General features: G+C 48.2%; 1 protein-coding gene across 2 annotated transcripts in view; it reads left to right on the top strand.

Annotated features, from left to right (window-relative positions):
• Positions 1 to 26366, top strand: part of Gnas (GNAS complex locus) — a 48592-nt gene that overhangs the window by 9506 nt on the left and 12720 nt on the right. The gene's annotated exons all lie outside the window — the stretch shown is intronic.

Genomic DNA, 26366 nt, shown 5'->3' with positions numbered 1-26366 from the left:
AGATAGGGAATACGGGTTGATATTTCAGGCGGCCACTAGATGGTGAGGTAGCATAAGCAGAAGGCCTGTGTTGCAAGTGAGAAATGGCAGGGGGAGGCAGGGCCCGGCTGTACTTTCATACTGCCCACCCCCCTAAAGATGGGGCTCGTAGGGGCCCTCAAAGTTTAGTTAGACACACAGTTTTTGTATTTTAAGCAGGGACTTGACTCTTTTTTTTAGCTATGCACTGAAATTTCAGGAACATTTAAAGGGAATCTGTTAACTGAGGGGTCCTTCAAGCAACTCAATTAGGATTTTTGCCTTGGTGTGGTGGTGGGGAGGGGGTGGCGCACACCTATCCTGTGCACCATAAGGTGTTTCTGAGCATCTCTGATCTCAGACACATCCACCACCACCATTAGCCACTATACACATTACACAGACTATACCTGCTGCTACCAGCACAACACCTTATTGTCACTACCACATACATAGATGGTATACCCACACACACACACACACACACCCCTCCCACCACTACCAATAGCCACTACACACATGACACATGTCACACACCACTGCTACCAGCACACCTTAACTACCACCACTACACACACAGATGCTCCACTACTAACCGCACACACACACACACACCACACACACACACACACACACACACACACACACACACACACACACACACACACACCACACACACACACACACACCACACACAGATGCTCCACTACTAACCACACACACACACACACACACACACACACACACACACACACACACACACACACACACCACACACACACACCACACACCACACACACACACACACACACACACACACACACACACCACACACACACACACACACCACACACACACACACACACACCACACACACACACACACACACACACACACACACACACACCACACACACACACCACACACACACACACACAAACCACACACACACACACACACACCACACACACACACACACACACACACCACACACAGATGCTCCACTACTAACCACACACACACACACACACACACACACACACACACACACACACACACACACACACACACACACACACACACACACACACACACACACACACACACACACACACACACACACCACACACACACCATATACTACTACCACCACCACTACCTCCCCACACATAAGTACGATAACCCAGAACTCCCTAGTCACCACCAAATGCCACCCATAGTCGAGAGCTGCTGCTAGGCACCCATCTCTAGACATAAACATGGCATGGCTTGTAACCCTCTACTAACCAGTCAGCGATGTGCATACTAATTCTAGTGGCCTGCATTCTTGGATAGAAGCAATTTCCACAAATCTCCAAGAGTGACCCCTAGATGACCCTAAATAGAAGAGAAAAAGAAATTATTTCAGGCAGATAAACAGTGACTCCGATGAGTCAATATCTAACTAATCAATGGGCAGTCACAGTCAGGAGCAAGCATGGACCATTAACCCTTAACCATCACACATAGGATTCTTTAGGTTGCATTAATTGGCACCATGTTAGCCTGTGTCCCTCTGCTGGGTGCGCACTAATAAATTCTGTTATCGTAGAAGGGATTTCCAGGTAAGGAGGGAAGTGCCCGCACCTTCTGTGTACTTACAGATTCTAGAAGAGCCTTGAGTTAGCCTATGCACACCCTCCATAAGGATACGGACTGCAAAGGCAGCCGTTCATCCATGGGAAGGTGATGTCACCTTTGTGTGCTAGTAGGAAGAATAATTACACTGAGTAAGAAAAAAATGATGCTGATAGAAGTAACCAACCAGAGACATTTCCTGATCAAAAATATTGTACTTGGCCTTTGACTAAAAAAAAAAAAAACCTTTGATACCTTTCCATCTCAAAGCAGCATCTATCTATGCCAACGTCTGCCCATCAGAATGGGGGTCAGGGGTTATTTCACTTTGCCCGGCCCACCAACTTGCACCTTACCCCTCTCTCAATCCAGAGTTTCGGGCCATGCTGTCCCTGAATTGTATTTCCAGTTTCTAGCTTTTTAAAAATGAAGGCTTTTCCCATCTTTCCCCCCCTCTTAAGGAACTTGATATTTTCATAATGAAAAGTTGGCTATTAGGGTAAAGATAAAGATGAGTAGTAAAAACAGATTGGTGGTTTGAACAGTTAGATGCTGGCCACATAAGGTGGGAAAGGTTTGAGATGGAAACTGTCTGCAGACCTGCCTGAGTGTTCCAGGTTCTGTTTACCGAAGTGACCCCTAACCAGGAAAAACTCATCACTGAGCAATCTTAGAAGTAACTCGGGGAAAAACCTCAGAATGTTGATTTTGAGACTTTGCCTGGGACCAAGTACAACATCTTTCCAAGGAAATGCTTAGAAGACTCAGGGCAGAACCCAGTATCCAATGCCAGGCATTAGGGGGAAACTTTTAAAGCTGGGTATCCAAAAAGCTCTGGGCTATTTATACTGTAAGCAGTCCCGTGACTTCAGTTTCTTCCTTTTAGCCATTAGAAGGAAAGCATAGGTCATTTTGTTTTGCCCAACAGATATGCAAGTGTGGATTTAAGACGGACACTTATGAGGGAATCTGATAAACCGGGGAATGGTGGGCAGAGATGTTCCATCTTTGGAAGAGGGTCCTAAGATGATGGAGAGAGCACTGGCTTAAGCATCAGAGATTTACTGGGACCATGGTTGATTTTCTGGCACTGGATTGTAGGACTCCATGTACTTGCCAAGTGATGTGTAAAAGCTAGTGATAGGGTCTTGGAGTACTGACAAGATGGCCCGAGGTTCTGCCATGGTCAAAGGGGGACCAAATTTGATGAGTTGTTTAAGAGGAGGCCAGGAACTTCCTAGGCCCACCTTGATGTAGATAAAGCATGCACATGGAGGGGTTAGGGCAGCATCGTTAGGGAATGTGGGGTACAGAGCAGAGATTCTACTTACTGGGCAGACAAATCTAAATCTGTTGTAGCCACAGCTCACCCCAAGACTCAAGGTGACAGGAAGCATACACCTTCACTGGGAGATCACAGGTTAAGCTCCCAGTGGGAAGTGGGGTGTCTGGGAAGGAGGAAGGACCAGCATGGTTCCCTTAGGTAGGAAAGGGAGCCCATCTCATTTACACTCAAATTTCACAGAGCTCAGAACCCAGGGAAAGAAATAAAAGCCCTTGAGGGATTTTACTTATTTGCCCTCTTCCCATTCTCTCTTTTTCCTACTTTATTTTTCTCACTATATTCAGATTTTTTTAAAAGTAGGATCTTTTTGTGTAGGGGGGGGGTCAATTTCTTAGCCAGAACTTATAAAAATACACAAACGCTTTAAAAGGAAGAAGGGAGACACCCCCCTACTTAAGTCTGCAGAGTAGGGAAAAATTTAACAAAGCAAAGCTGTTCAGAACTGGCTGGCAGATGGCGCTCGGCTTTTACAATTGAGAGCCTGGCTTCATAAAACTCGCGCCTGCGCCTGCCTCGGAGGGCTCTGTGGGGCTCCTCCCTTCACCTTCCTTCTCAGGAATGCAGCCCTGCCCCGGGCCTAGGAATATATGTTTTTCTAAAGGTTTTCAGTTTAGCAACTGGTATCTAGGGACAAATACATCTATTTTGGGAGCTTTGAAGACCTTGGGCAGGTTAGAGATGTAAAACACAGTGGGGTGAACCTCGCAGCCTCTATTTTCAGGGGTTAGAGCCCCTGTGGTGCCAGGAGCCAGTTCTGAGACCCTGGGCACAAATTTTTGTCCCTTTGGACCCCAGATTCCTTCTCTGGAAGAAACTGGGGAACTCTTTCTCATTTTAGAAGTTATTAATTCTCTTAAGAAAAGTTTAAAGTTAAAGAGGTCTGTTAGTACCCTAGGAGGCACACACACACAAGCACTTTTAAATGTGTCCTCACCAAAATGGCAAATGGTGTAGGAAAAACAACTTCCTTGGGCTGTCTCTTGTTCTTTAACAAATGTCTAGTCATTTCTGGGTCCCCATACCTGGGAGCCGCTTTGTGTAGCAGCAGAGTTCAGAAGTTCATCATTTCCCACCCAGCTGAGGGCTAGAAAAGAGACACAGACATCAGCTTCTAGGGGAAATCCAGGAAGCCTCCCTGGAGGAGAGGACACTTTAGACACTGTGTCCCCTTGTTTCCAGGGACAGTACCTTTGCACTTACCCTGATGCCACTGCCCTGTTTGCTCCACAGAAGCTGAGGAAGGCCACACGGGCTTCCCGGGCAGTTGCCACAAGATTCTCTGCTAGGAACTTACCCCTTCCTTCCCCACTAAGGCCAGGCTGGGCGCTCCATTCTGATACACTTCCTCCTTTATTGATCTTCTAAAATGTAACAGTCAGAGGGACAAAATAAAAAGTATTAATCGAGGCAAACATTTCCCCTACTCTGCTATTCAAATTTTTCTTTTCAAACTTTAGTAAAGCATTCTTTCCTCTTGTCTAGTTTTTTCGTTTTCTTTCCCCGAAGATTTTAAAAAGCATTTCTCAATTCTTTACACCCTCCCCCAGGGCTTCTGATATGTGACCTCAAGGTCAGCAGTGAGACATTAAACATCACCCCCTCCCCAAGTGTTAGAGTTGATATGGGTGTAGGTACTCAGCCCCCTTCTAGCACCTTCTCTGGGCCAGTGGAGTTCCTACCCACCAGAGGTCAGCAAAGAGCTCAGAATAGCTGGATCTGCTTGCAAATATGGGAACTGGTAGAATTTTCTAGATCAAATGTAGAAAACCCAAACAGAAAACAGTCCCACATTCCCAGAGTGTTCTTGTGTGGAGTGCCATCCTCTTGGGGTCCTGGGTGCTTACTCTGAACACTATTGGAGCCACTCCATGCTTTGGAGGGGGACACAGGGTTTTTGATCTGTTATTTGATAGGTTTCTATTGCAGTCCCACTCCAAACACACAAATCCTTCTCTTATCAGGGACCATAGCCCCTAGTCTCTCTTGGGACAGAGTGCCCATTTTACTTCCCACAGGACCGAACAACCCCCCCCCCCCACACCCACACAACTCGGCCTAGCCCCTTTTCTTTTAGGAGTTATGTTAAAATGCCTTTCTAAGATTACAAGAGCCCACACCTTATCCTACGTTGATTTTACTTCTTATCTCTAGCTCCTCACTCAGATGTGTAGCTAGTGTTCATTAACCATGGTTTGCTGGGGTTTTATTTGGCTTTCCCCACCCAAGCACACACACAGAGGTCAGTTCCCACATTCTGTCATCTCTCCATAGAGCCTTGACTTAATTTAGCCTTTTTGATAGGGAATGGGGGGGGGGACAGAGATTCCTTGCTTCTCTCTCTCTTTCTCTCTCTCGCTCTCTCTCCTCTCTCTCCCAGGGCCCTTGAGAACCCACTTGTAGGGGAAAGAAGGAAGGCAGAGAGGTAGAAAGGGATTGAGGAAAATGAGCACAGAAATGAATAAGATAACCAAAGTCAAGGCAAGAGTTAGAAGAAAGAAAATAGGAGGGGCACTTTTGCCAAGTTTAGCGCTAAACTCCAGATAAAATCCCTGCCCTGTGGAAACTTCTAGTCTTGGAGGAATAATAGCTGCCCAAGCAGAGATAGACAGCTGATAGTTAGCTCAGGACAGCCGAGGGCTGGCTCGGCTTAACTAAGGAGGAGGGAAGGGACCGTTAGGAGCTAGGCCAGACTTCAGGGTCCACTTGGGAAACTGGGGCCAGAAGGCTTGGGGGAGGCAGAGTGGGACCTCTAGTCCTCTGCTGTCTGCCCACTGGCTGATCTTCCCCAGCACACCCCATCTTCCTTCTTACTTGAACCCAGAAGATTCTGTTTAATTTTGAAGTTAGGGTTCCCCGAACCACACCCCTCCCACCACAACCCAATTTTCCAAGGGTTTCCACTTGCTTTACCCACTTAGTGGTTTTGTTTTATTTTGTTTTAAGCAATCTGGCACACCACAGACCGTCTTCTGTCAAAAGCAGAAAAACAAAACAAAACAACCCACCCTGTCTTCGTGAGTCCTTTGATTTAATAATTACCCAAAACAAAGCCAGGGCAAACATAAGGTTAAACAACGTGAACACTTTGTACATTAAGTATATGTTTTAGAGATGAAGGAAATCCTGAGAGCTCTACAGGTCGATGTCCAGAGTCTGGCTCCAGCTAGGTCCCATATAGGCATTGTTAGCTATCTTTTCCCTTCCTTCCTCCCTTCCACCCCACCACCCCGCTTTGAAAAACAACTTTTATTCTCTTGGGGTACCTTCAGTTGAGAGGGAAGATAATTCTCTCCAGTGAGGAAGAGGAGGGGGGTGGGTTAAGCCAGAGGAGACAGGACAAGATTGATGGCTCTGTACTGGCAGGGTCAGGGCACAGGCAGAGACACCATAGCCAGACACAAGTCAAGAGAGCACAGCTTCAGCACACAGGGCTGCAGTGAGGGAAACATTCTGTCAGCTGCCCCTCAGTGACCTGCGCTTCATTCGCCAGGTCAAGTCTAAAAACAAAGGACAAACACAAATGCTGTCTTGGGTGGTTTTGCTGGGTAGGATCCACTCTTCTACACTTGGGTCTGCAGCCTGGGCTCCCTGGCTAACTCTGCTGAGCTCTTCTCTTGGTTCAGATTCCCCTACCAGGAAAAGTTCTTCATCCTCCCCTAACAAATGCCAAAAGTTAGAAATGTGTTGCTAATTGATTTGCGCTGAATTTCTTTTACTTTGAGACTTAACAAAATGGTTTAGCAAAAACAATGCACAGTTGCTGTTCGAGCAGCCAAGAGAAGGGACTCACCACAAGCGTGCTCCTACAAAGAGCCTCCTGTGATAGTTTGGAGTCACTAGAGTAGGGGAGGGTGTTTCAGGGGTTCTTTAGGAAGGAATCTAGGAAGATTGGTGGGAAATTTAGCATAAAATTTACACGCCTGATTTAGGAAGAGAGTCACTCTTGCATAGTTCTAAATGAAAACAGTTGTCACAAGCTAATTTTTCACACTTTTGACCATTGGCAGAACTCAGGTTTACTCATATGAAGATTATGTTCACCTTGGCAAGGAACATGGGAAACAATCTAGTCTACTATACACATGAGCCCATTTTCCCTCACTGATAAGTTGCCCCCAAATTTCCAGTCAAATTGTGTCAAATGTTGTTTCCTTTCTGCTCAACTAGTAGCCTCACTATTCACACAGTAGCTGCCCACGTGTCTACCACGCCTCTTGAGAAGATGAGTCCTTCCCGGGTCGGTGAGTCTGCCTTAATTTGGGCCTTTTTATTCATTCATTCATTCATTCAATCATTCAGTAGGCATACACTGAAAGTTTGATATGTGCCCTTCCCTGTGTGGAAGTCTGATGTCTAAGACATGGTTGCTCCTCTTGGTGGTCCTGCGATTAAAACCAGACACAGGGAGTGGACAGTGGTAGGTAATATCTGTGAAAGAATTCTGTAAGAGCAGATACAGCTGCTCACAGATTAAAAAAAAAAAAAAAAACCCAAACTCATCCAAAGATGCATAAAACCCAGAAGAATTTGTCTTCTTGGGTCGAAATAAACATCTGCATCTAGATGTCCAAAGGCACAACCAACCGTTCATATTTGCATGCTAACTTGAGGCTGAGCAGTCTATGTGAGCAGTTGTGACTAAAGGTCCTGTTGTTGCAGGGTAGACCTTGGTATTGAGAACTCGTCTGTCACAGTACCAGGAGAGGCCTTTTGGTAGGGATTGAAGCCCAGAAAGTCACAGCTATGCTGAGGGTGTAGGCTTGGGTCCAGAAGGTGCTAGCTCTCACTTTAAACTTCTGCTGTGTATGGACCAAAGTATACCTTTCAGGGTTGATACCCTCTCAGGGGGTGGGCCCAGGTCTCCCACTCAACCTTAAAATGTTCCGTGTATGTTAAGGACTGCTGCTATTTAGCTGATAGGATGGGGAAATAGTTATGATTTGCAGCCAGAGATCCTGATACACTCTAGACTATTCCACAATGCTCTGCCCTCCATTTTAGTTCTAATCCTCCATCTTCCATCCTGGCCTGCCTTATCTTCGCTCTAGTCCTCCATTTTAGGTTCTGGCCTGTCCTCCATCTTGGCTGTAGTCCTCCATTTTGGATCCTAGTCCTCCATTTTGGATTCTGGCCTCCATCTTAGCTCTAGTCCCCCATCTTAGAGCCTGGACTTAAGTCTTTTTTCTCTGGTCCCCCCGAACAGTTGGACACTCTGTATTCAAATATTATCACTAATTCTGTAGAATGAAAGATATCTAGAATTTGTTTTCAGCTTTCCTTTTACTAACACTTATAAGCTACCTACATGTTTTTCTTGGAATACTATACCTTAATCTATAGGTCTGCAATGTTCAGCCTGGGTGGGTAACATGTATACATGTAGGATGTAGAGTTTTTTTTTTTTTTTTTTTTTTTTGCTTTTTGTTTTTTAAATTAGAAATAAGCAAGTTCTTATCGATGACTGAACTGAAGGAAAATTTTGAGTTTTCTATAATAAACACAGTTCAGGTTTATAGAATTCTAAACTATGATTTCTCCTTTTGAGTCTTCATTCTTCAAAGAGCTCTGAAACAGGGATGCCTGGATTTCTCATTCTGGGTGTTCGGGGATGAGCTCACAGTGAATTATTGGAGAGGTGGGGATTTGGCCCAGGCCTCCTTACAGGGCTGCAGGTGGCTGTGTTCTGTTCAGTTAATCCCATTAGCTGCCAAAGGCTTATAAGGTTACTGTTTAGGGACATTTGCATTTTAATAAAGAGTCCTGTGAGGCCAAAATGAGGGAACAGTCACATTTTTAATAATGAAGTCGCTAGCAGCAGGAAAGGGACACTGAGGAGGACAGGGAGAGCAATTTGGCCATCATTACCTGCTTTACCAACTCCGTTCTTCCCTGCTTGGGACCTGGACTGCCCAGCAGCACCCAGGGCAGCATGGCCTGTGGGTTACACAGTCACTTTACTTTCTTTAAACAAGGAACGAAAGGCATGGAGCATAGATGGAGGGACAAGAAAGGAGGCCGGGCCAGTTAGTCACAAAACAGGCCTGCAGTTGGCATGCTCCATAAAGGGCCTGCTGGCTGTGTGGCTACTGCCCGGGGACAAGCTGGTGCTTAGTGGTACAGGTTGATCGCACACCTTAGCCTGAAGTCACTCAGAGCTGAATTGACAAATAGTGGTGCAATCGAGGGAGGCCTGGCTTGCCAGATCCTAGCATACCCTCTAGAAACCCGGAAGCCTGCCAGTTAAGCTCCCTAGTATAACTTAAACAGGGCTTTCCAAGATGTATGATATTTAGGAAACGGAAATTAAGCTAATTGTGAAAGCTCCTGACATGTGAGTTTCTTTAAAGTTTAAGTAGTTGAAGGCTAGGGTGAATATTATGAATCCCACCCATAATGCGTGTTTGAACATATGTCAGCTTTCAGTAGTAGAGAGTTCACTATTCCTTAGGGGTGAGGTTCTTTTGTTTTGTTTTGTTTTAATGTCACTTACCTGCAATGTAGGTTGCTTGAAGTCCTGTGATGGTTAATAGGACAAGAATAACCCTGTCACAAAATCAGACATTACTGTAGAAAGACTCAGTGTCCACAACACATAGAAATAATCCTTCCTGCAGCTGAGTGACACTCAGCTAGGAACAAGGTGATTAATTATGCGTGCAAGTTACAGCTTCATTGCAACCCTGCTCAGGAAACAATAGTTCACACATACACTCATGCTTTCCCTTCTAGCATTGAAGGCATTTGGATTTTATCTGCCCTGATCAGGCTTCAGTGCTTCCTTCTAAATAGCTTCCTCTTGCTCCTTAGCTAAGTCGACAGGGAGAATCAATCGGCTTCTGAGTTTTGTGGAACTGCAGGTCCTGACAATAACAGGGATGCAAAGGCAGAGCAGGCTGCAGACCTGCATCCCCCACCATGAAAACTGGCCTTGCAGGCCCCATGCTGCAGACAGTCTGGCTCAAAACACAGTTTTTCTCCTCTCCCTCCCAAGGCTAGAATTTTACTGAGAACTCCCAGCTACCAGCTAAAATTCCCATCACCAAAGGGGCTGATTTCAGGCAGAGAAAGGACCCCTTCAGCAAATGAGGGAAGGGAAGAGGCTTACTACAGCAGCAGCAGCAAAAAAAAAAAAAAAAAAAAAAAAAAAAAGAAAGAAAGAAAGAAAAAAGTCAGCTATGCCATTTCCCTGACAGCTCTTTAATTATGATGGAAGAACACGATGATTTCAGAATTTTACAGAGAACTCTTAGAGCAGGGGGAGGGAAGAGACCTCTGAAATGGACAGGGGCTGCTGGGGTTTGGGGAGCAGGCAGCTGTCATCCCTGAGTGACAAGTGCCTTTGAGAGAATCTGAGCCCCTCCCTACAAGCCACACACCTGCAGCCCGGTGCTCACCATCTTGCTTTTTTCTACCAGGAGGACTGTGAAAGGAAGGGCTTGAAGGGCAAAGCCAAGCCGACACCTGCTGGGTGTTGCCTTCTCTCTGAGGGTGAGATGAGAGTTTTAACCCTCCAGCTGGTGCTTAGCTCCAGTGGCCGGAGGCTTTTCAAGTGGTCTGCCACACACCCCCTGTTGAAAATTATGTTTTCTTTAAGGTTAGTGTCTAGCTCAGATGTGTCCTTCCAGTGAACATACAAGGGCCTTAAAACTGAAGGGACACAGAGACAGGAGGCCCTGAAGCAGAGGCCATGTCATAGGACTAGGAAGGACTCAGGGACCCAGATGTTGAGTCTGTGTTCAGGTCAAACAAGAATCAGGAAGGTCTGATGTTTTCCATCCCTCCTCTGGCCTTATGTCTAATCCTCCCATGATCTCAAGCAAAGGAACTTATTAGGGTTTGCTCGAAGCTCCCAGCAGTACCCTGGCATGGTCCAAAAGAGAAATAAAAGTAAATTTTAGGTGCTTTCTTAGAGATGGAAAGAAGAAAAAAGAATAAAATGTATACATCCAAGGTTAGCTGTGAGGTCCCTAGGGATGAAGGCAGCAGGCAGACGCGAGCGCGCGCGCGCACACACACACACACACACACACACACACACACACACCCCACACACGCACAAACACATACGATGCACTATCTTCACTGCGCACACACACACACACACACACACACACAAACACATACGATGCACTGTCTTCACTGCCTCTCTACCCCCCCCCCCCTGCTTTAGGGCTCTGCTTGAGAGGCAGAGAGCAGGAGACTGCCTTTGTGTAATCATTACATACATAATGTCTGCTAGAAAGTGGTGTTGCTTCTGAGAGGTACCCCAGCCTTGAATCTAGCAGTGATAGCTATCTTTCATTTCCCTCCCAACTCCAGGACACACACTATGCAGTCACTCTTCCAGACAATTGATGGCCACCCCCCCCCTTGGCCCCTTGGTCCCCTCACTCAATTGATACACTGTTACAGACACTGGTAATTTTTGAGGATTTTTAGCCTGCAGCTGACAATGAACCGGCAAGCACTTAGGGCTTTATCGCAGATGAATTATGAGCGTTCACAAATAAAACCACTTTGTTTTCTACACTCAGAGGATTAACAAGCAGATTTGCACATCTGCAGCACCCTCTGGGAGGAGGGGGAGTCTCGGGGTGGTGAGGGGGCTGCAGGGATGCAGAGCCCGTTTCACTCAGAGCAACTGCAGCCTCCCAACCCAGCCAAGTCCAAGCAGGGGATTTGCTCTTGACACTGTGCAGGGCGAATCTGCCTGCAACAGAGATACCGGAACGGCGATCTCTCTGATTTTAGTGGATCCATGTTGGGGAGAACACTTGAAAAATATAATAGAGAGACCCTGCTTTGTTTCTTCACTTTCTATTTGTAAAGCAACATTTGGGCAGCCAGGAAAAAGGTAAACAAGGGCAACATCCCAATTTATCATTCTGCCTGCTTAGATATTTCATTTTAGAATTTGGAGGAGAAAGAAAACCCCCAAGTACCCCGGATTTAGAGGTGTGCCCAGCTTAGGTTAGAGGGTTGGCATTTTCAGTGCCAGAATAAAGGAAGTAGAGGATTTTGTCCCCGATTAACAATAAGCAGGCACTTTGGAAAAAGAAAACATAGAGGTTTTTTAGAAACATGGAGGTCATGGGATCCTAATGATGTCTGAAGGACTGGTCTCATTCCTCATGTCAGAATTAATGTTGGCAGAGGTTAGGGGGTTCACCGGGACAAAGGGGAGCTGTAGCCTTGTTTCTAGCTGTAGTGCACCATTGATGTGGACAGTACAACCTTAAAGCTGTTCTCTTTCGTCTGTGTAGCTTTGCTCTAGTGAATTTTGAGTCATTTGGCGGAGCTCAAAAACCCAGGTTTTTCTTGCTAGAAATATGTAGCCCTTGCTGACATCCTCATAGCCTTCTATTGTTCTGGTGGCCTTTCTCTGACTTAAGTTTTTGTCTTCTTGACATTATATATCATCTGGATCCAGATGCAATCAGTTTGGTGAATATTTGCACTAATCAGCCAGCACCTGCCCCACAACACCTCCACAGCCCATGTGCTGTAAGAAAACTTAATTTTTTAGGAGACATATCTGACCATGAAGGTAGCTGAAAAAAGAAGCTTACTGGTGAGCAAGATCTAGGGGTCTCTTGCTTTCTCTGTGGTAGCCATTGGAAGACTGCTGCAGAGGGAAGGTGAGGATGAGCAAGCCAGCAGGCTGGTCCCTACAGGCAGGTGGGCAGGGAGAGTGAATCCAGCAGCATTGTGAAAATCAAGGTCTGTGTAGTGCCTGCAGCCATCTTAGAATTTAAAGGAAGCAAAAGCCGTTAGCCCTTGCTTTGTCTTAGGTAACAGCCAGCTTGATCCAGTTCATGAAAAAAATAACATTGAGAAGTGGGATTTTTTTTGTTTTTGTTTTTTTTTTTTTTATCACAAAAGAGAAACGTCTATAATTTTAGTTTGACACAAATTGATTGCCCCCTCCCATTTTTTTTAATCTTACAGTCACCAAAACTGAGAGAAGACAATCAATTCTCTCCTTCTCATCTACATAGATAATTTAGCTGGTCCATGCTAGCATTCCCGGCTTCTGTTTTATCAGCATAGAAAAAAAGCTAGGCGGGCAGGAGAGGAGAAGGGTGGTGATGGCAGTTCCCTGTATGATTTGGTCTAGCTCTGTTTGCAAACACCTCAGCCGAAAGGGAGAAGGCAGACATCGCCCCCAGTGCTACCCCCAATCCATCTCCCTCGTTTCCCCTTTGGGGCACTGACCAGGGAGAGCCAGGATCTCTATAGTCCAGCTTTGGTCTCTTGTTTGTATTTAACACTCACAGCCCTTTGAATATACCATGTTTTGAGTAGAAAACTGTCTAGGTTAAGAGCTGATGAATTAGATTTCTTAGCAGCTCTGTGTGCTAGAGACCTGGGGACTTTGCAAAATGGTGTCTTGTTGCTGAAAGCAAGCAAGTGGTCCTAGGTAGCTGTCACAGAACTGCATGGACCGGACAAAGGTTGAGCTGGGCTGCACAGATATAAATCTGTGTGATTTTGTTTGTCACCGAGGTTTTCAGGCTGCTTCTGCTAACTTGTTTGCTTTCCTTTTCTCTTCTCTCTTCTGTTTATCCTCTTCCCCGACCCAGGTACACTTTCTTATTTTTCTCATTTCAGAACAGTCTTGTCTCTAGTTTTTCTTGACATGCCTCTTTTATTTATTTATTTATTTATTTTAACCATTCTAGAAATGAAATATTCACTGAAATCCCACCACCACCATTTCTCTCTCTCTCTCCCTCCCTCCCTCCCTCCCTCTCTCTCTCTCTCTCTCTCTCTCTCTCTCTCTCTCTCTCTCTCTCTCACACTCACTCTTTCTCTCTCTCTGCCATCTGTACTTCTCAACCAATCTAGTGGGCAAGAAATTTTTACAAAGGACATTTAATACATTTAAGAACAGAGAAAGCAGATGAAATATGAAGGTAGAGTTGTAAATTAGTGAGCCTGCTGAGGGATCATATCCATCTACATTGTTGTTTTTACTTTTAATCTATCTCATGACAGAGATTTAATTATAAAGATTACTCAAGAAAGTCACTTTTTCAAGGTGACAATTACTTGAAATGACCATGTTCCAGGAACTTTCTAGATGGTTGGGGTCAGGTAGGTTTTTTTTAGACTTTGGCATGCCCTTTAATTGCCAGAAGTATACAGCTGAGTTTTTGATCCACCTCACTATATGGTTCAACCTTCTTGACCAAAGATGGTACGGGGCCAAAGCAGGACCTCTCACTGGCCTGTCTTGACTCATCAAACCTGGCCTCATCTTCTTGTGTCTGGTTCAGGTGGCCCTTTAACACCTTACCAGCAGTGACCATCCTACCAGGGCCCTAGGGTTTGAATTCCTGTCCCACCTACCCCTTTCTGTTGTTAAAATCATCAGGTAACTACGATCCCTCACTCAACATACTGGCCTCCTCCTTCCCAGTCTTTATTTCTTAGCGTTGGCTCACTGCAGCCCTAGTGATGAGATGGGTCTAACTAGTCTGTTGCAATTGACCATTGGATATTTAGCTCTGTGCCATCTCTTTTAACAATAGCAGTTTTGGTGACATGTTCCCTAGAATCCTGGGTTTGCTTCAGTTACTGAGCATCAGGGTAGCTGCTTTCTCCTACCTCCCTCAAAAGGGCAGAGGCATCTCTGCTTTCTGGTTCTGTGGTCAGGGAAGCCTTGCTCTGTCCTCCCTCAAGGCTGACACTATTGTTGAGATTGCTGAAGACTGGGAACACATGGTCACCCATGCCTTTTGCTAGAGGCTCTTTCTTGGCTGGCTGTCATGTTGGCATCAGTTAATTGAGGGGGAAATTTGAGTTAGGTCTTGCAGTTTCAGGCAAGCTGGGCATGTGATGGGTACACCTGTCACTTAAGCCAGTGTCCACATTCAGCCCAAAGGTCACAAATGTAGCATTCTTTGAGCATTAGCTGGTGATTTACTGTTCCCTAGGAAAAACAAACCATTTCATATTAGTATTGCTCACTTATTAACCCTCAGGGTATTCCTTGCAATTTGTTTGGCTAGCAGGGACAATATTTCCTTTTTAATTCTATCTAAAGGTGTAAAGGCCTTCTCTTACACAGTAGAGAGTGGGCTACAGTGCTCATTCCTTTGTAGCTGCAGAAGAAGTTAGCTTTTTTTTTCCCTTCTCTTTTCCCATGTACGTTCACCTGCATTGCACAGACACTTCTTTCCACAGTTGGGGGCTCCCATCTTCTCTCCATGGAACTTTAAAACCAGCCTGTTACTCTCAGAAAACTTTAATTTACCTTATCACTTTATGTACATGTTCTCCAAAAGCAATACACTTTTTTTTTTTTTTTTTTTTTTTTTTTTTTTTTTGCTGATGTACCCCCTGCATTGGCCATTTACAATTAATACAAGTAGCGCAGATCATCGAAGGCTCATTCTCTGCCTTTTGAAAGAAACTGACTACATTTAGTTTTTAAAACCAGTCTACTTTGTACTCTTTGTAAAGTCAGCAACATTCTTTCAATTAGGGGGTGTGACTGGCACAAAAGGAGTCGCAATCTGAGAAGATAGTGGAGAATAAAGCAGGTGAGGCAGGAGTGTGGGAGACCCTGGGCCCAGGCAGCTTCCTGAGTACTGAGCCGCACGCAGAGACCTCTGGATGTGGCTGTGGGTATTGAGGTCTATAGCTCATAAAACACATCCTTTCATCCAATCCCCGGGCTGGTTACAAATGCATTTCTAGAGTTGGGAAGAGACCTCAGAAAAGCTGCCATGTCCAGCTCAGCAAGCTCCCTTAGCTGAGGAAATTTTATTTTAGCTGAGAGTTCAAACCCCTGCCTCTCTCTCCATCTGGATCACGTCTCTAGGTGCACCTACGGGGTTTTTGTTTTCTCATTGTGTACTCAGATGTCAGATGTCCGGGCCACCTAAATCAAGGACCACATCAACTAGTATGACATCAGCTGGAGAGTGGTCAGCGTGTAACTTAGCCCCCTTAACCATTCTCCATCCCCAGAGAGTTTCCATCTTTCAGGCCCATTTAAGCATTCTAAGTTATGGGTTCCCTCGTTACCTTAGTCCTCACTCAACTTCTCCCAAAGGAAGTGAGGGATGATTGATATATATATATATATATATATATATATATATGTGTGTGTGTGTGTGTGTGTGTGTGTGTGTGTGTGTGTGTGTGTGTGTGTTAGGAAGATTAACTTTAACTTTGCAGCTGTTGGTTGGGAGAAGTCTGGGAAGTCTTTGGTATTCTTTCATGCAACTCCACTCTGCTAGCCTTGGTGTCCCGTGGATGCCCATGTGGGCTGAGTCAATAGTGCTTGATCCTTCCTTCCTTCAGGACTTCACTATTCCGAGGGTCACCGTCATGCTGTTAAGATCTTTCTTAGAAATCGTTTACCCTTCTCTTTTGCTGTCTGAATTGTTTATGGAGAGACTCGATGCTTTGTTGAGAGTTAAGTTTCAAGGGAAAACGAGCTCTCCCACAATTTCCTTCTGGTCTCTTTTACAAACTATTGGAAAGTAGCAAGATGGCGCTGATGACCCTAGGAATTAGGCTTCTGTGTGGAGAAGGTGAAGTTTCTCTTACTGGTAGCACCTGCCTTTCAGGGTCACTGATTACCAATGAAGGCTACAAAAAGTCTCATTTTCCCTCTTATTCTGAGCTGTGCTTTTAAACATATACTGTCATCTTAAAACCATAGGGTCACGAAATTGGGTCCCAACACAATGGCCATTGCACCTGCCCATTTGGTTTGGATTAGAGTGAGATTCTATTCTAAGTTACACTCTTTGAGGAGCAACTGGTGGATATTAGATAGGGAAATTTCAAAGGCCTGGGTAGTTAGTCCACTTTTTTTTTTTTTTTTTTTTTTCCAGCAGCTGATGTAGACCTTCTGTGCAGAGTAGAAGTTTGCAATCCCTTTGCAGTTGAAACATTAGCCAGTGGATATGACAAGAAAAAACATTTGCCAAAGGTGGTCATGACACTGAATTTTTGAAAACCTCCTGGTCCTAAGTATCAAAACCTTCCAGTGGAGACTAGCCAGGACTAGAAAACACTTCTCACAATACCTGCTTTCGTCTCCAATATGGCCAAGGCTTCAAGTATCATTTATCTACAATAACAGTTCCAGTCATCTGGCTAATAAAGTGCAGAATGTGCTCTGAAGACAGAGTGCATCACTAAGTGCTATTATTAAAGCCTTACAGCTAAAGTTTCTGTTTCAGTGGAAGCCTATTTATTGTTTCCTGGGCTATTCAAATAATATTATAATTGTATTTTCTATAGACTCTCGGAAAATAGCCCACAATGACCCCCAGCTAATGAAAGGCCCAGGAGAACACTCTTGTCCAAAAACTCAGTTGCATCATTAAGTGATAATAACATTTGGAAGGTTCTAAGCTATGGCAGTGCGGTCACTTCTAAAAGCAGAAGATACAGCAGGGCTGAGGAACACACTCCCATCTATAAAGACAGAGCCTGCAAGGCCACAGAGTTAAACCCCAAATTCATCCATTATGAAGGGGAGAAAAAGACTATTGTAAAAAAGAGTTGCCAAGCCATCCGTGAGGTGTGTGGTCAAGCCACGTGTTGACCACAGGGTTTCGGGTCAGGGTGTGTTATTATCTCACCTTGCTGGCTTTGGCAAGAAGCAAATCACCTGAGCCAGGGAGGAGCCTATATCTTCTCTGCCAGGGTATTGCGTGGTCTCACTTGGGAGCCTTGAGTTTCTATAATGTACACATGTCCCTGAATCTGAAAGCATGTAAGGGCCTAAAATTGCAGGGTGGTCTATTAAAGTCAGTTGCTAACTCAACAAGTTCTACATTGTGAGATCCCACTCTGAAAGACTTAAAAAACAAAATCTACTCATAGCTGTGAGGGCTTGATGCTAGGCCAGAACCATAGATGGTGTCAGCTCACCGTCCCAATTAAATAAAGTCTCGCCTTTCACATTGTGTCAAGTGAAAACAGAAAACTGAACAGACCACAAACCGAGTGTGTTCCAGAGCTCTTGGTACCCACTGCTTACCTGTAAACCCTTGATTCCACCTGCTGCCATTTATTGACACAGTAAATCCTTTATTTATGGACCCCTGGTTAGTCATGATAAAATATAGGCAAAACTTTAACACTTAAATTTTTTTGTCTTTTGTTTTCATATTCAAGAATGTCTAAGTTAGGAGTTGAACAGAGGAAACCCTGACAATGGTCCCAATTGTGCCTTGCCTACAGCGTGTGTCACTGTGTGTCATCAGACCGTTCACACTCGTTTTAAAAGATTGGGTGTGATATTTATCTAACAGGAGAAGGCCCAGAAACGTCATTATCCTCGCAGTCTGATGTAGTTATTGTATAAGCATGGAGGTTGTGTTGGCTACTAGTTACCTCTTTCTTACCTTTTAAATACAATGTGTCTGTGCCTCTGCAACCTGGAAGCAGGAAAGGGGGGATCTTTTGCACATCTGGAACGGAACAGACATTTTTTGGCCAGGTTCTCTCTCTTCTAAGTCTTTAGTTTCACAAATGACAGATGAGTCTAATTCAGTCCAGTTTTTGTCGAGGAGGTCTCTGTTGAGGAGATCGGCGTTTCCAGGACTGATGCTTGTGAACTCAGAGTAACCCTGGAGCGTGAGGGCGACAGTTAAAACTTTTTCACTCACTCTGGTTAGGTTAAAGAAAACCAAACATCCACCTGGGACAGTATTCCTTTGAGTTTCTCGTATTTTTTTTTTTTTTTTATAGTGTACATTTGTATGGATGAGAGGCCTTAATCAGCTGTGGGTAACTCTTGAGGAGATAAAGTGGGAGACTGGGCAGCAAGTGATGGCCTATTTGTTAGGGTTAGCTTCCTGTTCATAATTCCATGAGATCCTTGGTTGCTTTGAGATGCTTTCTGTTGTCCTTTCAAATCCATTTAAAAAAAATCATAATAAAAATGGAGGTAGAGGTGTATCAGCAGAGACCAAGAAAAACAGCGAGTTGTAGCTTTCTGTCTCACTCTTTCTGAGTTAGTTGGGCAAACCTTCAGGAAGGAGGGCCGGAAAATTCTGTCGAGTGGTCAACAGTGTTACCCTGTTCTCAAGGGCAGAGCTGTCCATAATAATTTATTCGAGGCCACTGAAGTATCAAACCCTCACCCCTTGCCCTTTGAGGACCCTGGGGTGTGCTGATTCTTGGTAGTTTCTGTTTCCTTCTCCCCAGCGTCCCAAGTTTTGCGAGCTATGTTCAAAAGTGAAAGGAAAGCGACGTTGGAAGAGAGTTTGAGGTTGCCTGGCGGTTCTGAGTTTATTGGCACGCTGTCCCATCGGGGAAGGTGCCGTGTCTTAGCCTGACCGTTGGCTCTGTCCGCTCACCTGGGCACAAGGTGGTTGTGGACCAGTTATTGAATGAATGAATGAATTGCATCCGAGTAGACCCCAGTGGCAGACCCCCCAGCACCCGAGGAAGGGGGCTCAAAACTGAATGTCCCTGCCCTTTCACTTAGCCGGTGCTGCCTACCATGTCACAGCGTGGGGGGGCCAGGGAGTGGGGCGGGACACTTGTGAGTTTTGAAACAATTCTCCAAAATGTTCGTGTTCGGTAAAGTATTTCTCCCCTTTATTCTAGAGCCCCGCATGGCTACCGCCTCTCCCACCTAGGAGGACTCCGCGTGCTCCATCGCCATCCAACACCGCCATGGCGCTTCTCCTCGGCTGTGGCCTCGCCTGATTAGTGCCGTCTGCGTCTTCTAGCCAATCTAGCTGTGTAAATGCATGTGAGGAGATCCGAACCCCGTGTGGGGCATCGCGACTGATTAGCTCGCCGCCATCTACCTCCACGGGCACGCGCCCCAGGGTGGGAGGGGTGGGCCGCCGTCGCCGCGTGCGCTATCTGGGAAGCTGAGGTAAGGAGGCGCATAGCATGGGTAAGCGTCGTCGTCGTCGTCGCATACTTTTCACGCTGCCCAGGGCTACACCACTGTACCGAAATTGGGAGGCATGTCTGGGGGGCGGGGTCGGGCGCCCACCGTCTTGGGGGCACCCGTGCCCCCCACCAGATCGCTCTGCGCGCCCCCTGCCCACAGCAGCGGTGCCGCCGCATCGGCCCTTGACCCCCGCCTGCGGCGCAGTCCATTCGGGCGCGTCCTCGGTGGGCCGATTTTTCGCGCTTCCCCTTCGCTTTATAGGGGCCATGGCTTATGGGTTCGTCCTCTGAAGTGGCTGGGGCGTCATCAGGCTGGTTAGAAAAGCCCGCTCCACGGCGGGGACACTTCAGTCGCGTCGGCACCGCGGAGCGGGCTGTGTCAAGTGGCTGGCCCGGCGGCGCTCGCTGGCTCCCTGCTCTCGGGCTCGGAGCTGCGGCACCGGCTGGAGCGAACCCTTGTCCCAGCGCGGGGCGGCGGCGGGCGGACAGGAAGGCACTGCCTTGCGTGTGAGTGCACCTCACTCACATGTAAGTCGGGGAGCGCGGGGTCTTCCCGCCCAAGTGCGAGGTGCCTGGCACGGGCAAGAGCCACCGGGCAAGAGCCGGGACAGGGCAGGGGCGCCTGGCGCCGCTGCCCTGCCTCGCGCCTCCGGGGCATCCTCCAATTCGCTCTCTTCTCTCTTTTCTCCTCTCCATTGGCATCCCCAAGAGCTAACCCAAGGAGCGCCTAAGGGTAACGGCAAACTCTTCTCCTCTCCCCCTTTCCACTTTTCGTTTACTCGGTTTTTATTTTGTTTTTGTTTTTACTTTTTCTTTATCTCTCTCTATATATATATTTATATTTTTTTCCTTTTTGTGTTGTTGGGCATTTCTTGGTGCTTGCGTTTTCTCACTGCTGTTGGGTGCTTTTTGGTTTGCTCTCGCCCCCTTTTTGGTTTGCTCATCCTATTTGACGCTAACTCTTAGGCAGCCAGCTCAGCAGCCCCCAAGCCGGACTCGGTGGCCCCAGCACAGCACAGAGCAGACTGCCTTCGAGCCCCCGACACGGGGCGCACAGGAGCCGGGAAGCCCGAGGCCGGGGCCAAGCAGACCGCCCGGGCCAGGCGCGAGCCAAGCTCCCCGAGGTGGCCGGCTCACCATGCTGAAGATGGCCAAGAAGCTCCGAGCCCGAGTGGCCGAGAGCGAGAGGAAGACGGCCGCGGCTGCCGCCGAAGTGGCTGCCGAAGCTGCCGTGGCGGCTGCGGTGCTGGCAGAGCCGCTCGCTTCCCAGAAGAACGGGGTCCCCGAGAAGCCCCCCAAGTCCGTCAAGATCCCCGCGAACGGCGGGCGAGATGTGCGGCCCGAAAAGTTGCTAACCGACAAAGAGCGCAAGAAGCTAGAGAAGAAGTTGCTGGAGCAGAGGAAAAAAGAGGAGAAGAAGCGAGAGAAGGAGAGGAAGAAGTTCGAGAAGATGCTGAAGAAGAAGAAGAAGAATGTGCCAGAACCCAAGTTCCGAAGCCGCGGGGTCGCCGTCGCCGCCGCCACCGCAGACGAAGGCGCGGGCGCCGCGCGGGGCGCCGCCGGGCGCGGCGAGGGCGCCGCCGTCGGGGGCGCGAGTAGGGCCTGGGCCGAGTGGGACCCCGAGTCCGCCGACGAAGAGGAAGCCTACTACGCCCCTCCGCGCGTCGGAGGCGTCGTGTGGCGGCCCGGGCCTGCCAAGGCTGGCGCAGTCAGCGCGCACATGCCCCTCGTGGTGTTCCTGGTGTTCTCCGTGCGAAGCCCCTCGTGGGTGCTCAACTTCCTGCTGCAGCGGCGCACAGAGCAGGGCCGCGGCTGTGGCTTCGTGTTCGGGGCGACCTGCTGCTTCCGAGTGTTCCTGGGCTGCGCCTTCTTCTCCTTCCTGAGTGGCCGCACCAAGCGCAGAGGCCGAGGCCGAGGCCGCTCCCGGGCCAGGGGCACCGGGCGCCGGGGGCGCGACGAGCGGCTCATCTAGTCAGACCCCCCCGCCCCCCATCATCATCATCATCCGCATCGACCACCACCACCACCGCCACCACCGCCACCACCATTGCTGTGTAGTGTGGATCTTTATTAGTGCTTGTGTGTGGACACGTTTTCCTTTTCGGTTGCTCTGTCCTTTGCTTCGTGCTCTCCTGGCTTTCCTCCACAGTCCCTGCTCACTGGCTCTCTCAGTGTCTCTCTCTCCTTTTCGAAATTTTCCGAAGTCCAGGCCCGCGCTCCCTCCCTTTCCGCCCACCCCGGCCCCTTGGCGGCGCCCGCCCGCCCGCCCTGCTGCAGGAGGAGGGGGATCCGGGCCGCCCGGCCCGGGGGTGGAGCGCTGGCATCGTGCGAGGGGTCGTCACCACCGCGGGGCCGCCCCCTCTCCCCCCGCCGCGGCCGGGCCCCGGCCCCCAGCCGCGGGCGGGGCGAGGAGGCGACCCCTCCGTGCATCCCGGCCCGGGCCGGGCGTGGGCGCGGGGACCCCGGCCCGGCCTCCGGGCACCGCCTCCCTGCGCCCGCGCCCGCCCTCCCAGCCGCGGCCCTCCTCCTCCTCCTCCTCCTTCCACCCCCCTCGCCGCCGTCGCCTCCGCCTCCCCCCGCTCCCCCCGCCCGCCGTGGCGCTTTTGGGCCGGGGCGTCGGGCCCGGGCCGAGGCAATAAGAGCGGCGGCGGCGGCGGCGGCGGCAGCAGCTCCCGCGGCTCCTGCTCTGCTCCGCCTCGGCCCCGGAGCGAGGAGCGGAGAGCCGCGCGCTTGCCTTAGTCCGAGCCGCCACCCTCCCCTCGTTCCCCGCTTTCCCGGCCCGCCCGAGGCCGCCCGCCCCGTCCCCGCCGCCCCGCAGCCCGGCCGCGCCCCGCCGCCGCCATGGGCTGCCTCGGCAACAGTAAGACCGAGGACCAGCGCAACGAGGAGAAGGCGCAGCGCGAGGCCAACAAAAAGATCGAGAAGCAGCTGCAGAAGGACAAGCAGGTCTACCGGGCCACGCACCGCCTGCTGCTGCTGGGTAAGGGCGGGGCGGGGGGCGCCGGCCCGGCCTGGGAGCCCCGCGGGGCACCCGCAAGGCCGCGCGCGCCGAGCCCGCCCCCCGCCCCGGCGCTCCGGCGCACTCCGGGCCCTCTGGCCCGCTGGGCGGTGTGTGTGCGGGGGGCGAGGCCGTCAGGGGGACCCTGGGCGCGATTCGGCCGGGAGGGGGCTGCAAACAGGGCGTGGGTCCCCCTCGCTCAGTCTTGTCCCCTTAGCTGGCCGCACCCCCCCCCCGGCTCCCTGCGGGCCCGAGGCCTGCTCGGTGCCCGCTCGGTGCCCGCACGGGGCCGGGGGCCGGGGTGCGGGCCGGGAGGGGGAGGGGAGGCTCACGGGGCCCCTCCGACTGCGCCAGAGCAGGGCCAGGGACAGGAAACGGGTGGCGGGCCCGAGGACGGGGACCCGCCTCGCCGGGGACAGAGGCCAGGGCGCGGGGGGACTCGGGGGCCTCGGCCGGGGAGGCTCTGGCGAGGGAAGTGGCCGCCCGGGGTGGGGGGGCGAGTGACATCAGCCCCTAGGAAAGGACGGGGCGGTAAAGGTGGTGCGGAGGGGGGAGGGGGCGCGGGCGAGTCGTGGCGCCGAAGTGGGGGGGGCGAGGGAGGAGGGAGCGTGGCGGACTCTGGGCGCGACTCGGGGCGATTCGGGCAGGACCGACTGTGCGCGGAGCAGACGTGTCCCGGGCCGGGCCAAGCCGTGGAAGGAAGAGAAGAATCAAATAAAACCAAAAAAAAAAAAAAAAAAAAAAAATACAAAAACATAGTACGCAAAGTGCCCAGTGAAGCCAAATGACACGTCATTTCACAGGGTGACCTTTTTCCCCCCTTCTAGACTTGCAGGCTTTTTGAAAAGCGAAGAAGATTCAGTAAATGGTAGCAGCTGCCCCCCCAGCCGTGCCCCCACCCATGTAACAAGCAATTAACACACACACATTCTCCTGTTAGTCGGCCTCCTTGAGAGTGAGGACACAAAAGTGAAAACCAAAATTTTAAAAGACCCATAAATAAGATAAACTGGAAAATGACATCGTCTGTAAATGGCTTCTTGGTTGCCAAATGGCGTTTTTAATTTTTTTGTCCTTTTCCAGTGGGGGGGCATAAACACTGTGGGAGCACTTTCCTGAGTGGAAGCTGATGACAAGACATTCATTAGTTGTTTGTCAAGTGACATTTGGTTGTTTAGTTTTTCTTCTCTTTTTTTCACTGCGGCCTTTTCTCCTTGGAAAGAAAGAAAGGAAGAAAGAAAAAGAAAGAGAGAGAGAGAGAGGTTGGGAGGGAGGGGCACCCCCAAAGGCCCTTTTTTCTCTTAAGGTGCTGGGTGGGGTTGGGGGGGGGCGCGAAAGCGCACAGGCACACACACACACACAATTGTGGAGATGACCACGAAAAGATTACACAATATTAATTAGAATGGAAGCTTTCCACTTCTTGGTATTTTGGCTATCTGAATAAATTTGTGAATTTGCTGGGAGCGTGGTAACATTTCAACAAAATAGTTTAGTTATCAAAAATAAAATGCAGAAGGCTGTTTTCATTTTGTGGTGCCGTTCGGTTTGCTCTTTCGGATGGGGTCAAGTCTTTGTTCTCTCTGGGCCAGATTTAGTAAGTTTAGAAAATTATTAATAAGTGAAAATAACTCTCCTTGGTGTTGGTCTTTTGCAGTTTTAATAATTGGAGGATATAAATGTGGAGTCTAAAACTTGTAAAGGCATAATTATTTCTGTAAATATCAATATGCCACACTTTGACTTCAAAGTACACATCTGGAAAAGTCTAGAGTCTTCTGATGGTGTATTCTCACTTATGTGACTACTGATTTAACCCCAGGGCGATGCTAATGACACACTAAATTTCTAACACCTTTTTTCTTGTGTCTTCACAGTGATTTCAAGTGAGCCCACTTGCTTGAGACTATTGTTCTGACCTACCCTGCCTCTTCTCAAGTCTCCTAGTCTACATGGCTGCATTGTGCCACAATTAACTGATGACCTTTGGCATAGAAATCTGTTGCCCTGGCCATTGGCAATATTTTGCCTTTCTTAAAATGAAATAATTCCCCACAAAGGAAACCGAATTCCCCAACCCCCTTTTCTTGAGCCCATTTTCACTTTTGCCATGTAAATTAAGTTAATTACAGAACTGTTGGAAACCCTTTAGAGTTATTTTCAGCCCAATTTTCTATAATAGCAAACTTGGAAACTGAGGCACGGACCTAATTCTGTCTATAAAAAGCAGCTGGCACAACTTTTGACATTTCTAAGATTCGAATACTGAGGGTCCCGACTAGTGCTCTGTGTCCCCTTCATTGTAGCCCCCCAATAGTGCTTTTTATACTTAATTTATGTGAGTTTTGCTCATTAGGATGGTGTGTGCTTTGAAATCAATGCGTCTGTGGAAACTAATTTTAACTTTTACAGATATTGATTATAGCCTTAAGGGAAGGTAAAAGGGGGAGGAACGCTTTGCCATCTGGGTGCCAAAACAAAAGTATATCTAAAAAGAAAAAGACTTTTGAAAATCCTTCAGATTTATGTGGGAGGGAGGGGGAACCGTTCACACAGGGAATACTAATTGGAGAGTACATTTGAAAAAAAGATTAATACAGACTAGCTAGTTCTGTCTTGATGGAAACGGGCGGCGGCGGCAGGGTGGGGTCCCTGGCAGGGGGGGGGGCTGTAAACTGTTACTTTTGAAAAAAAAAAATGAAAGGTGATTTAAAATGGGGGCTCGTGCTGCCACTTTTTTAGTTGGGAAAAAAGCCTAGGGTCTTCCAATTTAGGGGTTTCCAGGAATATTTGTGCATATAATTAAAAGTCATCATCCTGTTTTTTTTTTCCCCCTTAATTCTTTACTGTTGATGCTGCATGTTGCCTGATGCTAATGAGGTCTCAAGTGCCATGTTTGATATTAAACTGTGTTTTGTTTTTTGCATTTTTTTTGTTTTTTTTTTTTTTTCTCCTTTTTGCTTTCCCCCCCTTGCTGCTGGCAGATAATTGATGGCCTTCCATTTCCCTCTGCAACATGGTAGTTATATCTAGAAAAAAAGTATCTTTAGAAAGATTCCTTTTGCAGGGAAAGGGAGTAAATAAGTGAATACAATGTAACTTTGGTTTTGGGGGGGTGAATTGAAGCATGCTAGCTGCAGCTGCTTTGGTGTTGGCAGGGAGGTGCTGCAGCGGGACGTGATGTGCGGAGATTGCAGTGTCTAAGCATTGTCTGCCAGTCCTGGGTATTTTAACCATAAAACATCCAGCAAACAGGAAATTAGGTGGCTACTGCATTTCTGTGTACCTTTGACCACAATTCAATATTAAGTTCACAATTTTGACTTAAAATTTTTCACCCCTCCAATGGCAATTACGTCATTCCTTTATTACCTCATGAGTTTTAAAACTCAAAGAGAAAACAAAATGAAACAACAGCAAAACCTAAAAACAAACAAACAAACAAACAAACAAAAAAGCTATTTAAAAAAAAGCAGAGCCCTTAATTCTTGCTTGCTACTTTAC

The sequence above is a fragment of the Phodopus roborovskii genome, unplaced genomic scaffold, assembly GCF_943737965.1.
Source record: "Phodopus roborovskii unplaced genomic scaffold, PHOROB, whole genome shotgun sequence".
NCBI classification, from domain to species: Eukaryota; Metazoa; Chordata; class Mammalia; order Rodentia; family Cricetidae; genus Phodopus; species Phodopus roborovskii.
This window is presented reverse-complemented; position numbering and strand designations above follow the sequence as displayed.